The sequence below is a fragment of the Chrysemys picta genome, chromosome 2 (genome assembly GCF_011386835.1).
Source record: "Chrysemys picta bellii isolate R12L10 chromosome 2, ASM1138683v2, whole genome shotgun sequence".
NCBI classification, from domain to species: Eukaryota; Metazoa; Chordata; order Testudines; family Emydidae; genus Chrysemys; species Chrysemys picta.
In genome coordinates this window covers 236,234,827-236,250,774 of record NC_088792.1, presented here as the reverse complement: position 1 = coordinate 236,250,774, position 15,948 = coordinate 236,234,827, and the positions used below count along the sequence as shown (strand labels likewise).

The window sequence follows — 15,948 nt, the reverse complement described above, 5'->3', positions numbered from 1 at the left end:
TCTTCAGTCAAAAAGATTCAGTCAACTCCCACCAGAGCCTATTACTGCACACCTTGCTTTAGCAAGAGGGGAACAGTCAGAGAGGGGTGCAAGGTGCTCTCTCTTTCCCAGGGCTAACAAAACCTGCTAGTGAACCCTTTATATTACCACTTGACCACAGGGTAAGCTCCGGTGTCATACTCTCTTCAAATTTTAACCCAATTCATCACTAAGCACATTACCATTTCTTCAGAGTGCACAGAACACCAGACATTTCCTTTGAAAATTTATGTAAAGTATTTACTACAACATTGTTTGCAGCATTAGCACACCCTTTTGTGTTTCACTTAGCAGCTAGATTATATACTCTGAACCAAATTATCCTTTAAATGTTTATATCACCATAAAGATAGGAATAGGTTCTCTTGAATATAATGGAAGGTGGATCCTTATTGCATTGACTATACCACAATCTGATGAGCTCAGCAACCAGCACTCAATGAAATATTAACATTTAAATTGGTGACACAAAGGGAATGTGAGGGATTGGGAGACAGATAATTCCACGTCAGCTGTTAAGACGGAGAAACTTTTACCTGAGAATACCCATCTCCATCGCAGTAGAGGGGGAGGGACAGGATTTGGCAAGAGAAGCTTGACAATGCCCACCCCTGGAGTCTCTCTGTGAAGGGAGGGCATAGCCATCTGATGACAGCCTCCCGTCTATCCCACTCACATGGTCCATATGGGGAGTTGGGAAAAGCAAGGGGAGGCAGGACAGAAGTCTCCTCCTCCTACAGATCTCACAGGTCAGTCTGGTGGAGGTGACTGATAATTGGTTCCCTCTTCCCCTTCCCCCTATTTGTAACGCCATCTCAGGCATGTGGCTGCCATTGCAGGCATTTGCAGCTCCCCCCATACACACACACCCCTTATCCTACCCAATAAGTTCTAATAGTTTTTAGGATTGGGTTTCCAGATTGCTGTAGGACTGGCCAGATCACTTTTTATGGGGGTCAGGAAGAAATTTTCCCCTCTGGATGAGATTGGCTCTATGTGTGTGTGTGTCCCTGTCTCACAAGTTCACCGAGGCCAGGATACCAACATTTGGGAATTGAATGGTACTAAAAACAAAACAAAAACCTGGACGGAGGAGGTAAGCATCAGGATAAACGAAGATATCGCTGTTGTCACAATTTGTAGCCTGTCTCCACAGCAGGCAAGAGTGGTTTTAGGGGGTCAGCTCCTTTGGTAATACCAAAAGGCAGCTGGCATAGCTGCCTCTGAATTGGGAGGCAGTAGAAGGTCTTAACTCTCCCATAGATTGACCACATACCCCTCAATTATATCTACATTTTTCTTTGTGCATGCTGTGAAAGGCAACACAGTGGGGCTTAACCCTGTGTATGGGTATGGGAGGATTAGACTGAATGAGCTGATCTGTCTTGTCCTGGAGGCCGTCTCACCTTAAGCAGGTTAACCTTGCCCTAGACCCAATTGATTTCCCCATCCCCCACCCCATTAGTGGTTAATGTTAGTAAAGTTGCACCCTGCCACTTCATTCTATCTTGTGTCTTCATTCTCATGTGTATTCTGATCAATCATAAATTTGCTAACCCTAGCTATTGAGCCAGGCACTGGTAGATAATTATAGATTGGAAGGGAGGGGCGCTTAGAGGAACTTGATTATATTTCCCTTTACATATGATAATAGACAACAGTTATGTGTGCCTTGGTATACAATATTAAAATACCTGCCCTTTAACATCTTTGTTTTTATGTAATCCATGAAGTATTTTCTGTCTGGAAGTGGCCAAGGAGTTTGTGTGTGATATAATTTTGCAGTGAGCCTGGGACAGATTTGCTGAGTTATAGTTAAATGACATGTGATTGGTGAGTTTGTTAATTATTTGCTTAGATCAAGTAACTTATTCTTTTCTGATACACATTGAAAAAATTAATCAGAGACTCACTCTGGAGAGTAGACTGAAAAGAGGGGAGAGTTCAAAAGCAAGATTAAAAACAACTACATCATGGTATTTATAAGCAAGATAAAAAATCCTAGTTTAAGAATATCTAGGTAATTAGTAGTTTGATAATAATCCTTCTCAGCAGGCTTTTACTCATATCAGCTCATAAACAAAGTTTTATATACATGGCTAGATAACATTTACATGCATCTTATCCACATTTACCTTGAGAAAAACAATGTAAGAATGTAATATCATAATGGGATACATTTTCCTTTTTTCCCCATAGATAAGTAAAAGAACTTGCTTTTGCTCAACAAAACAAAACAGATCTAAAAAGGTGAAAGCAGGGGAAGGTAGTTTTATTAGCCTTTCTAGAAGCTCTCTTTCCTGTGTAATAAGTTAATCATATCAAGTTGTATGATTTCTGTATTCATCCTTTGCCAAATGTGTTAAAATCTGTTTAAAGTATGTTCCAAAACAAATTCAATAGAATTCTATTCAATGTTAGTAACTATATAACTCTGGGTCTTATAGGACAGTCAGTTTAAGTCACTGAGTAGTCAACAGGATCCATTAGGTCCAGTTACTCTGCTTAAAATGTTTAAATTTTAACTAGTGCCTAAACTGACGCATCACATTCTTGCTTAAAGAATTTAAATCTCACCACTGACCACTTAACTCTTACAAAGACCAACTGAAGTGCAGTTGTCAATCATTTCAGAGCTTGTCCTTAGCTGGATAACTTCTCTTAATTTTTTATTATCAAAAAGATTAATAATGAGAAGCTTACAGTATTACTGAGACTATAAGTGAAAGTACTGTAAAGGAATAGAAAATTCAAAAGTTTCTTACTTGAACAAAGGAACAACATGAAAGCAGGATGGAATCCAAGCATAAATTTCATAAATGTTTAGGACCAGATTTTCAAAACCATCCAGTAGTTTCCATGTAAGCACCCTAAATAAGTGCCCAGATTTTCAAAAGAGCTCATTTCCCAAGTTAGGTAGGTACAGTGGCCTGATTTTCAAAAGAGTGCAGAACCAAGCAGCTTCCAGTGCAATGAGAGCTCAGCATTTTTGAAAATCTGGCTCTTAAAACATTGCAGTGCTTCCTAAGAAGTAAATGAACTATTATCAACCCCAAATGTTCAAAAATCATAAATCAGGCTCCAAAGTACCAGGAGATCAAAACCCATTAATATTCATAGAAAATGTACATTATTTACCCATAGCTAATAAATATGTAACGAAGTAATTTTCGTTTTCCTCAGACATGTAACCTCAGCAAATCTATATCCTCTCGAATGTTCAGAGAAATCCTATTATCTTTAATGGATGTTATGCATGCACTTAGAAAGAACAGAACCTATAATGCTCAACTTTACAATGTAAATCTTTAGAAATCTCCATATAAATTTAAATTTAGCTGATCCCAATAAACAGCATTAATGTTCATTTTAGTTACTTCAAAATCAGCAAAAGTTTCTCTTTAAAAGTTGGTGGGGATGTGTTAGAAATTAAGACCACCTACATCACAGATTAATAAACCACAGGCTGAGAAATCTCACACTGAGATGCAAGCCTGGGAACTTCACTGATGTGGAAACTGTGGTGAGAACAGTGGAGCAGAGAAATTAACCAAAATCTACTCAGGGGAAACTTGTCAAAGCTTCACTGTGACAATACAAGAGTCAAACATAGTGTTAATCACTGAGTTACTATCTGTGTTCATGCTTAAATAGTCAAAGGTGAAGGCAAACAGGTTAATTCTCCCCTCGATGGAACATGTCACCCTTCTGTCTGGTACGATGTTTTGGACAATAGAAAGGGACACATCCAGATGTTGGCATCAATAGCCCCTTGGTCATACTCCATCTAAGATATTCATGTGGCCCCCATTACCACAGTGGGGGAGGGATAGCTCAGTGGTTTGAGCATTGGTCTCCTAAACCCAGGGTTGTGAGTTCAATCCTTGAAGGGATCATCTGGGGCAACAAAAAAACATCAGCGACGGTACTTGGTCCTGCTAGTGAAGGCAAGGGACTGGACTCAATGACCTTTCAAGGTCCCTTCCAGCTCTATGAGATAGGTGTATCTCCATATTTATTTAAGTATTTGAGGACCTCACAATCATTTATTCTAATACCCATGTGCAGTAGGGAAGAACAATGATGCTTATATTAGGGATTGAGAACTAAGGCACAGAGAGATAAAGTGTCTTGCCCAAAGCCACACAAGAAGTCTATGGCAGAGCACAGACTTGAAGACTTGTCTCCTGAGTCCCAGGCTAATGAACATCCTTCCTCGGTTTTCCTTGAGTACTTCCTAACTGCTGACAATATGCGCTCTGCCTAAAGACACTTGCTCCAAAACACTTGAACTTTGGGAAAAGAGTTTGCCTAACAAACATGGTTTTTCAATTCAATCAATAGTGGACAATGTTTCAAGCGATTTGTAATAAAAATCAGAGAGTGACGTCTCTCAGAATAAGCTTAATAAAAACCCAAGAGAAGCAAGGTGATGCACATCAGTAGTTACAATAAGTGACAGGATATACACAGATAGAAATGTGGACACAGGGACGTATGTATTTAACGGGACCAGTTTTCATCTACTCTGCTCTGGTTAGGCCTCAACTGGAGTATTGTGTCCAGTTCTGGGCGCCGCATTTTAAAAAAGATGTGGAGAAATTGGAAAGGGTCCAGAGAAGAGCAACAAGAATGATTAAAGGTCTTGAGAACATGACCTATGAAGGAAGGCTGAAAGAATTGGGTTTGTTTAGTTTGGAAAAGAGAAGACCGAGAGGGGACATGATAGCAGTTTTCAGGTATCTAAAAGGGTGTCATAAGGAGGAGGGAGAAAACTTGTTCACTTTAGCCTCTAAGGATAGAACCAGAAGCAATGGGTTTAAACTGCAGCAAGGGAGGTCTAGGTTGGACATTAGGAACACGTTCCTAACTGTCAGGGTGGTTAAACACTGGAATAAATTGCCTAGGGAGGTTGTGGAATCTCCATCTCTGGAGATATTTAAGAGTAGGTTAGATAAATGTCTATCAGGGATGGTCTAGACAGTATTTGGTCCTGCCATGCGGGCAGGGGACTGGACTCGATGACCTCTCGAGGTCCCTTCCAGTCCTAGAATCTATGAATCTATGAATCTAGAAAATAAAGCTATCCTGTTAAATGTACCTTCCACCTGTAGCAAAGGGCGGGGGAAAAAATCACACCTAGCTAATTTAAAGTGCCTCTGGCTGGACACCCAAAAACTGTAGCATCCTAAATTTTGGCAACATTTGAAACTGTGGCTGTACAGATGTACGAGTAATCTATGCTGTATAGAAGTCATGCAGTTAAAGAGAAGGGGTTGTTGTAAGCTGTATTCTCAGTCCACTAGCTGCCTTCTTAACTACTTCTAACTAAAAATTATGATTTCCTCTGAATAACAAACCCCAGCTTTAACCTGACATTTGAGCAAGTACCCATAGTAACATAACACATCAAGGGCATTTACTTCTGTAAACGCACAGGCATTTAAATACTCCAAATCTGTTTTTGGGGGGGATTGCAAAATATCCTACTTTGAAATTTTTTTTTCTTTTAACTTCCAAAAATAAGAAAAGGAGCAAAGGCAATAATGGTCTAATCAGCAAGAACAGCAAAACTAATTTGTTTGTTTAGCAATCAGGAAGAGTTGAGTGAATAGGGCCTGAGTGCAAGAAAACTGAGATCATTGAGCCTAGTTAGGTGAAAGGAGGGTCACTACTGGGTGGGTTAGTTCATGCTGATGTTTTATTACAAAACCAACATACTAATCAAACAAATAGTCTTAGAAGCTGGAGCTAGACAGATGGACAGAGAAAGTAGGGACAGTAGGATTTTCTTCTTTTCTTATAGGTTGGGTTATTTTGGACATAGTACAGACAATTTGGAGGGGGCACCACGACATGTGTTTCATAAGCTAAGAAATACTGAAGCTAGCTCCAGTCTAGATTTGGCTTATCTTATTGGTTCTGTAATACAGAGTTCAAAGGCAGGTTTGCTCTCAGCAAACTGTGACATGACTGCTGGTTTTGGTGATCCTTCCACCATCACAGAAATGTAGCCTACAGAAAAAATTAAATAAAAATACACCACTTTGGTGGTTATTCAGAGGCTGACTGCAAGAAAAAGAAGTTAAAAATAATCTAAGGGCAATTTCTAAATTATTCTTATGAAATATTTACATTATGTTCCGCCCCAATCTGGATCAAAGCAGATCTTGGAACAGAAGTTATAAGACATGAAGACACAATCCCTACCATGTAGAGCTTAAAGTCTAATGAAGTGTATAAAGTCTGAGAAATATTTTTGTTTGTTACTAAAGAAAGCAGTAAAGAGATACTTGGGTGGTACTGAGGGATGCCCAGGCTCCTCCCACTTGTTGGCTTGATGCTGAATGGAAGGAGAAAATGACAGCCTTTAAAGTAACTGTAAACAGGGCCGGCTCCAGAGTTTTGGCCACTCCAAGCAGCCAAAATAAAAAAAAAAAGCCGCGATGGCGATCTAACAAAAGCCGCGATCGCAATCTGTGGCGGCAATTCAGCGGGAAGGCCTTGATCGGAGGAATTAGAATGAGAGGAGACATGGATCAATCTAAGGATGGGGAGAGGAGGCCTATAGGAGAATAAGGGTGGGGATGGAACAAAAACACAATACGGGATGGGGAAAAGGAGTGCGGGGAGGGGGTCTGGAGGGAAATAAGCCTTGAGGCACCTCACAGAAGGAAGGAAGGAAGGAAGCAAGGAAGGAAGGGGGGGGGGGAACCAAACCAACAAAATACAACAGAAGACAAAGGAGGAGGATAGAGACAGAATAATACATACATGGAAGAGGATACAGACCAAAAGGGAGGAGCAAGAAATAAGGCCAGACTTGGAACTTAATAGATATGTGAGGGAAGGAGGAGATGGAGGGAAAGGAAGTTAAGTGAGTAAAATGACCAGGACTTACAGGAGATGGGGTCAGAAACATCACAATAAATGACGGTATGTGATGGAGAAATTAACAGGGATGTAAGGATAGATACATGAAACATCAACGAAGGGTAGCGAAGAGGCAGGGATAAATATTTTGTCCAGTTGGAAATATGATGACACTAGTAATTACCCAAAGCTATTCATTTTTGGGGAAGACTGAATGGTTGTGGACTCATAAGATTTGCATGTTTGTAAGATGTTGCATGTTCTTATCATGACAGGAATTACTTTAATGTCACAGCCATGATTTTATCTTTAAACATCCCAGTGACGGTTTCCATTTTTGTGTAATGTAGGTTGAAAGCTGATTTTTAAAAAATAGTCAGCGAATAAAATATTTTGTGAATATTCCCATTGCCAATTAATCTGTAATGACTCACAAAATGGCAGCATCATGACCTCAGTTTGATTTGCAATTAACCAGAACTATGCTGTTATTCTAGCTGATATGTAATTAACCGGCATAGCAAGATATGCTATCTAATGAGCCTAGATTGGGGCTGCATTATTCTTATGCATATTTAGCAGATTCTGCAGTTAAGCAATGTGCACTTCACTGGAGTACACTCTCCTTGTACATACAACTTCAGAAAAACACTTATTAGAACTGCAAATAAAATATATACCAGCAACACTTCCTACTTTAATCATCTCCTCCTCTTCAGAGCCACCTTCAAAAGAAAAATCAAACTGCAACAAGTCCAAAGAACATTGTACAAACAGAGTTAAAGGATAATAGACAGTAGTTATACAAAGTTACATTCTTATTTGGACAGAAGCTGGCATATTTCAAACTAAATACTTAAGAGACACATATACTGCCAGCATAACTGAGTGCAGGTCTGTCGATGTCAATACATAGATATTTAAAGCCCTGAACCTGCAAGATTCTGGTCACTCAACTCCCATTAATATCAGGCACTCAGCACCTCTCAGGATTGGTCCTTAAAGAAAGCAAGAGCAAGTGCTATGCAATTCCTGGTTGCAAAGTCCTCAGCAACCGAAAAGCAGCAGGTTAAATAAAGTTAGATAAATAGTGAAGACTGAATTTTGGAGAAGCTAATCACTTCTGGGTTCTGGGTTGAACTTTTGGCAGCAGGAGGAGGAAAGGACTAATGCTAAGTGAGCAGGTGCCTCAGTGGGAACCCTTGTGTGGCAAAGGGTTGTTGGGAGACAGTAATTGAGTTCATATTCCTTCAGCCAGTCTGTTGCCAATCTCACCAGCTGAGATCGCCAGCAGCTCCTTCACATGGCTTGTCCAAGGGCTTTCAAAAAATTTGGGAGAAAACACCATTAGTGTCAAACTGAGAAAATGGAACAGGACTTTGAATGGAGATATTCATGGTTTTCAGGAACACATGGTGAGCCTAACTGCATCCTGACTTCAGCCTTCACACTAAATGCTCATTATCTTCAGGGGGAGAGTCCATGGCAGGAATGACAGTAAGTTGTCTAGCTTCTAGTAAGCAAGTAGCTTATTGAAGCTATACAGCAAATAATCAGGGTTCATATATTCAAGAAAAAAAAAAACGACAGAGGGCACTAGATTCAGTTCAGTATGCACTGATTATGGAGGGCTGGTATAGTTTTCTAAGGCCCACCTTGAAAGTTAATACTGGTAGCCAATTATAGTAACAAATGTTAAACTACAATTTTTCCATGCTAGACAGACCAACTATGCTGCTAATGTAAAATCCTGCTATTTCATTTGGATTACAGAAGCTAAGAATGCAGCATTTCCACTCTGGTATCAAGTTATAAAGGCACCGCAGAAGATTAATAGAGAAATTTAAAGAAAATGGTTAAGTCGTCACACAATGTTGTCAGATTTTCTTCTACTTGGGGAAAAAATGGTACAGAATTTCTGCCATGCCTTGAAATACTATCTGGAAGGATTACATATAGTGAAGAAGAGACAAAATATTTTTAAAACCGCAGAACTGTTGACACAGAGAAGAATATGAAAAAAAAAAGAACCCCTGCTCTTTTGAAGACTGTAATGCTTAGATGCTAGCTAATCTACATTCTGAAACAGGATTTGCAGTAGTAAACACTCAACAAAAAACAGGTTTAATTTATATTATGTACAGGAAGTTCTGAAATTTATAAAGTTAGATCATAAAACCATTTCCCTTCTTTTCAAAGATGAAGGGCCATTTTGTGATACCTCTGAGTAGTACTGTACAGCTTGTGTAGTCCCACTGGCTTCAATGGGACTGCTTCTGGTGTACATTACTATTCAGCATGAGCAACTTGGCCCTATGTGGAGAAAACATTTTGAAGCAGTAGTACTGTGTATTTATCTGCATTTTTTAACAGAGACAAAGGACACACAAATTACTTCTAAATTTCTGAATAATCAATTCTCTTTTACATATTGAAACAACCATCATACTTTCTACTAATAACCAAATCAGAATAAGTCAGTTTGGGGCTTCCCTGGTAATAACAATCCTCTAGGTTCAGCTAATACAACATCCTTGCTTAAGTATTTAAAAACTTTTTATTTCACTAGAAATCTTACGCACCATTCATCATTCTCTCCCCCTGGGAAGTCAATGACACCAGAGAAAAATCACATCTGGATGTTAGGGACAAATATAACTCCCATTACTTAGGTAGAATAGGACTTCAGTCAGGAACAGATATTTTTACAGGCTAAATTGTAGGGCCACTGAGACACTATATTCTTTATTGATCCGCTAAATTGTACTGCATGCAAAATAGAAAGCAGTAAAATTATTAGCCCATCAGTGCTCTCTGTCCTCAGAAGTGAAGCTACTACACCAACATCCCAGACTGATTTGAGCAATATCAGAGATGAGAGGGGTTTTATTTAAGAGTTAAGATATAAAGTTAATTCTTTGCTGCATATGTTCATACACAGAGCATGTACCATTTGGGTAATTGTGGGGGAAATAATACAGTCTCTCCCACTGGAGCCACTATAAAGTCGCATAAAAATCATCAGCTGTACCAAAATGAAGATAAAACCCAGAAATAGATTTGCTTTTTTAAGTCCCTCTGGGCCTCCTTCCCGCACCCCCTCTTATCAATGCAAGTTAAATTAGTCTCTCCATCATCCATGGTTAGGAGAAGTTAGAATCTCTATGGGAAGCATGCACTTTTTACATGCCTATTTGGTTTGTACATTTTGAGAACTCTCTTACACACCTAATCCTATAGCCATTAGTAGGGCAATAAAAGGACATAAAGTGAATGAACAGCAATAAAGTGATCATATCCTAGCATGTTTATTTAGTTGTGGTTCTTAATGACGGAGACCTTCGTACCTGGTGATACCTGGAGCTCAGCATCACTGCTAATAATTTTCCCCTGCCTCAGATTCTAGTATTTTTGCTAGGGCTTCCAATGTCATTAGAGGCCCAATACTTCAAACCCTTACTCACGCAAATCAGGCAAATGGGATGGCTCACATATACATATCATATCTAATGATAGATTTTGGAATAATATCAGAGTGAACACAACAAACGGTACCAACTATTTTTGTTTAAAACTTGAAAGTCAATTTTCCTTAAAATATCTTGAGAAGGGAAAAACTAATTGTTCATCTGATTCAGAACTGCACCTAATGATCTGAAGTACTCCACTTACCGGTAAGAGACCAGGGGGGAAAAAAAGACACTTAGATAGCTCTATACTGAAAATCAATATTGCCTGAACTTGTGTGAGGAAGGGCTTGCAAGTTCAGGCAATACAGATTTTCTGCAAAACTAAGTCTCTCTATTTCTTTTTTTTTTTTTTCCTTCTGGTCTTCTACTGGTAAGTGGAGTACTTCAAACCACAAAGTGTAGTTCTGCATTAGGTGAACAATTTCTTTTTCCCTTCTCAAAATATTTTAAGGACAGTCTAATTCAAGTTTTAAACAAAAATAGTTGATTCTGTTATGTTCACTGCGATGTTGTTCCAAAATCTATCATTAACATAATATCCATTGCTCTCTGATTTAAAGGGCCATATTCAGCTATTAACTATTTAGGTTCAATTTCGCCACCTTCATTTCACAGTTTATAATATTCGCCAAGACACTTTAAATTAAAATTCTTTTCTTCCCAATTCTTTCTTAACAATTTGTCAGACATTGATATCCTAGATTAATACATTTTAAGACCAAAAGGGACCACTATGATAATCTAGTCTGACCTCCTGCATAAGATAGGCCATAAAATTTTACCCAGTAATTCCTGTGTTGAGCCCATTAACATGTGGTGGTATTACTGGATATCTTTTAGAAAGATCTCCAGCCTTGATTTAGAGACAAGTGACAGAAAATCTACCAAAAAAAAATCTATATCCTTTGGTGAGCTGCTCCAATTTTTTTAATTACCCTCACAACTAAAAACTTGCACCTTATTCCAGTTTGAATATTTCTAGCTTCAGTTTTTGGCCTTAGTCTCTTTTCACATATCAGTTAAAATTAATGTAGTTCATCTTTTTCTGGAATCCGTCTTTCTTCACCAACATTACTCATGATATAATATTCCTGCAAAATCATTTCACTTCAACCTCATTCCACCTTCCCTTAATGATCCCTTCTTTCCTTCCCTACCTTTCTCTTCTGCCCTATCCCCTCTCCTTCCTTTTGTCTTTCTGTTTACACTTTACAAAACCCCATTAAAAATAATCATGGAGCTATCATGAAATTCAAACCATCACACATTCACTCTACTTGTATGTTATATCCCTTTTGTTGGTCCTGTCTCTTTATAGATTGTAAGCTCTTTGGAGCAGAGACCGTGTTAAAATAGGTTTGTACAGCACCTAGCACAGTTGGGGCCTCTAGGTACCACTGTAATTCAAACAACACACACAACAATATTTGGAAATCAGGTTGAATTCTGGCCTTCTCTTGCATGTGTTTCTGAAAAGGAGTGACCAGGCACGGAACTTTTGTACCCCTTTTCCCACACCTCGTCACACAGTGGAATTCACCCTCCACAGGTTCTCTGTGGCCAAACTTTCCAAGTATATTTTCCAAAGTAGGGCCTGTGGTCAATACGAAGCAATGCTGAAGAGGCCTTGGGGAACAGCTGTGATCTAGCGAAGAGGGCACTGGACTTGTGTTCTATTTCTGGATCAGACCTGCTGCACCTCCTTGGGAAAGTCACACTCTTGCCTTGCGCCTCCTATCCTTTTTCTATTTAAACTGCCAGCTCTTCGGATCAAGGGGTATGGTCCACATTTTTTAGCACACACACATGCTAACTTCTTTATGCAATCTCCCCTGCTGAGAGTATCCAGGCTTCTAGCATGACTATACTTCCCTGAGATCTGTGCCTAGGTTGTATGTGCACTCCCAGGATGGCCTGAAGCTGCTCTCTCTAACACGCTTCAGCAGCTTTAATTGTCAGTATTTATACAAAACCTGTTATCATACACGCAAACCTTTTCAAAGTCCCCTGGATAGGCCGGATGATCTAGATAAAACCTGAAGAAGATGCTGGTGGATATGCAGATGTTTTAAGAGTCTGCTTCTACTGCCCTTACTCATGTTGAGTAGCAGGTTACTCTGTCAATATATACTACTCAGTATACTTGGACAGATCTTGACCAGTTCTAGAGCTGGGCAAATACTAAACTAAAAAGAAATGTTGAATATGTTACTCAACACATAAGGTTTCAGAGTAGTAGCCGTGTTAGTCTGTATCCAAAAAAAGAACAGGAGAACTTGTGGCACCTTAGAGACTAAAATTTATTTGAGCATAAGCTTTCGTGGGCTACAGCCCACTTCTTCAGATTCTTCTTCAACATATAAAAGAGTTTCAAAGAAATCAAATAATATATTCACTACACACAATTCACCCAGACCTACTGTGGATTGTTTTAAAGTTAGATGGTTTCTTGATTGGAACCAACTTTCAGGCTTATAAACACTATCTCTGTGATAGAAGAGAATCATGTGGTTCCGTGTTGCAGAGCTGGTCAAAAACTATTTTGCAAGTCCATTTTTCATCAAATATTCAACTTTTAAAAAGTTTTCCAACTAGCCCTACCTTGGAGTATGTTATTGTGCATATAACATGGCTTGTTGAAATAATAATTAATACTAAATAAACAAACAAACAATCATAATAAACCTATCCCCACTTCTCCATGCGAGCTGAATATGTCATTTATGCAGAGCCCAGAATAAAGTATTGTGCATAATTTGGCGCACCACCCAAGGAAAGAATGCTTCAAAGGAGGAGAGAATGAAAGATGGAATATGAGAATTGAAGGGGCACTGTGTGATTGATTTTATTTTACTGAAACTCAGGTTTCAAAGGTTTGGGAAACACTGGACTGGTCAAAATCAATGTTCTTTTTGTCAATAGTCCTTGTGTAGACACAGTTGACTTACTCTCTAACTTGCACTCTTTTGTAATAAAAATAACAATCAAGTATGTGTTTGATCAAAATACGGATCTAGTTTTCTTTAGTAATCTCCACTCCCAGTTACAACATGCAGCGTGACAATAGGCCAGATTCTGTGCTATGTCTTTCAGGAGGTGCAGACACAATGTGCCACATAGGCTGAAGTGGGATCATGTGTGTAATTCAGCCATCTTTGTCCCTCTCTAATTCTGGACTGCTCAGGAGAATCAGGATAAAGTGGCTAAGGAGCCATCAGGAGAACCAGAATAAAGTGTATGGATAATGGAGTTGAAACACTTGATCAAAACCTAATTAAAAGCAATCTTAAATTTAAATATATTATTCATAATGTTAATAATGTGAATGAAATGAAATAGATTTAGTTTTGCAGCTCACTACCATGAAAAGGATTTTTTTTTTTAAAAGACAGTGTGCGTACTACAGAAGCTTTACGTTTGCCTACATATTTGCCCTATTAAAAACATCCACAGTTAAAATGAAATGCTGGCAACATATACCGCAGCTAATCTTAACAGCAAATATTGGCACTGGATTCTTGGGTAGGCAAATGTATTCACATAAATACTACGTAATTTTGTGACTGACAACTTGGAGTTATGTATTTACATGTTCTGCAATTTACTTGGGTATTAAAACAATAGTATTGAAGTATATATAAGAATAAGTGCTTAAAAGTTTATAGTACGACTATTTATTTTTAACAATCTATGTGGTTGTACAATTTGGGTTTGTGAATATTTTATGAAGGAATCATGCTTTAAATGTTGTGCACAATTCTTTTTAAAAGGAACACAATTTTTATCAGCATAAATGGGAAAGTGGGATATCCAGAATTATATAAAGTTAATATATGTACTTCTGGACTCTCTATTCATACAAGTGTGCAGGTAAGTTCTCTAGTATTCATTGAATTTTTAAAACACTAATTTCATTGGTCAGCAAAGTATTATTGCTATGGATTTAGGGAACTATGCCTAGATTGAAGAAAGGAACACTGGCAATAAATGTATATTGTGAGTGATTTAGTTAACCTTTTATTAATATTTATTGGTCAAAATAGAAATAGACCATAAACTGTTGGAAGCCACTGTGCAAAGTACTGACTAGTTTTTAGAAAATGAATATGAAATGGAAAGAGTATTCTTTATGTCTGAAATGCAGGCCTGGTAAGGAGCATCTTATACAGGACATTATTTCACTACAACTATAAATACGGAAATACGAAATATAATATAAAATTAAAATTAAAATAGTGAAATTTGACCTAAATTTGACCCAAGTTCTACCCAAAATTTGACAAGAAATGTCTATGGACTGGAAGTCAGTAACATTTGTAAAAACTGGTGTGGACATTCCTTACGGCTCAGCCTAGGATAAAGAAAAAATATCTGCATTCTGGAACAAACATTTGGGAAGCCTCCACCCTAGTCTTTACAACATCACTCAATTAACTGGATGTAAAAATATCTAATGTAGATATACCCTATGAAAAGAGCCAGTCATCTTTTTCTGGCCATGTGTGGATGTTTCCTTCAAAGATACTGTATCTAATTAATAAATCTACAATAAATATAGGAAAGGGAGTTCAAAAGATTCACTGTTGGTCCAAGCCTGGTTCAGACCTATTTGAATTAAACAGTAAAGATTTTATTTTCTTACTGGATTACAGCTCTTATGTCAAGCACACCAAATCAAGCTCTTGCTATGCATGAGCAAGTGAGTTAATTAAAAAAAATCAGCACAATTAGAAAAGCACTTGATGAAAAAGGAACTAGCATGCTTAAGATATCCTGATATAGCATTCATTATTCAACACATCTGTTTTACTAGGCTCTCCACTTCAGAGACGTATGGACAGCAGAACCAAAACCTTAGTGCTAAAATTTAACTAGGTTCTTGAGCTAAAGACAATTAACCTTGGAGTAGTTACAAAAGAATTCTATATCATTATGATGGTGGCCATTTTGGCCAATACCAAGGACTGAACCAGTGACCTCCAGAACTGAAAGCATAAGCAAAAACTACTTGAGCTGGAAGGACAATCTAGCTGTTACAGCAGACTTACATCCTCTATGGATTGGGCACAGAAGGGTACACATAAATATACAGACCAGTGGGTTATGCCAGGCACTTAGAACTAGGATGAGAAAACTGACCAAATACCCTCAAAACATTTTTTCTGCTTGAGAACGGAGTAGCTGGCAAAGTACTAAACAACAAGCTGCATCCTCTTTGCTGAGGCTGCATGTCACGACCTCCTGAGGGACAGTCTGACAGAGGGGTCAGGGAGAACATTGGCTCTTTGATTCTTGAATGCAGGCAGAATATTCCTGCACTGATAAGTAACACTCACCCACTCACTCATAATGGAGAACATGAAGAGCAGCAACCTTGGCTTCTGGTGGTGGATCCACCTCAGCAGTCAAATAAGCCACGGCACAACAAACTTGAAAGCAAAAAGTGGGTATGTGGCCAAAAAGCCATTGTTACAAATGTCCAGTAAAATAAGCAGAAACAATCCTCTTATCAGGATGTTTGGGTCACAAACCTTGGCCTCCTTCCTAGGTGTCTCTCCTTCAGTCT

General features: G+C 38.5%; 1 protein-coding gene across 2 annotated transcripts in view; it reads right to left on the bottom strand.

Annotated features, from left to right (window-relative positions):
• HNF4G (hepatocyte nuclear factor 4 gamma) overlaps positions 1–15,948 on the bottom strand; it is a 75,073-nt gene that overhangs the window by 33,449 nt on the left and 25,676 nt on the right. The gene's annotated exons all lie outside the window — the stretch shown is intronic.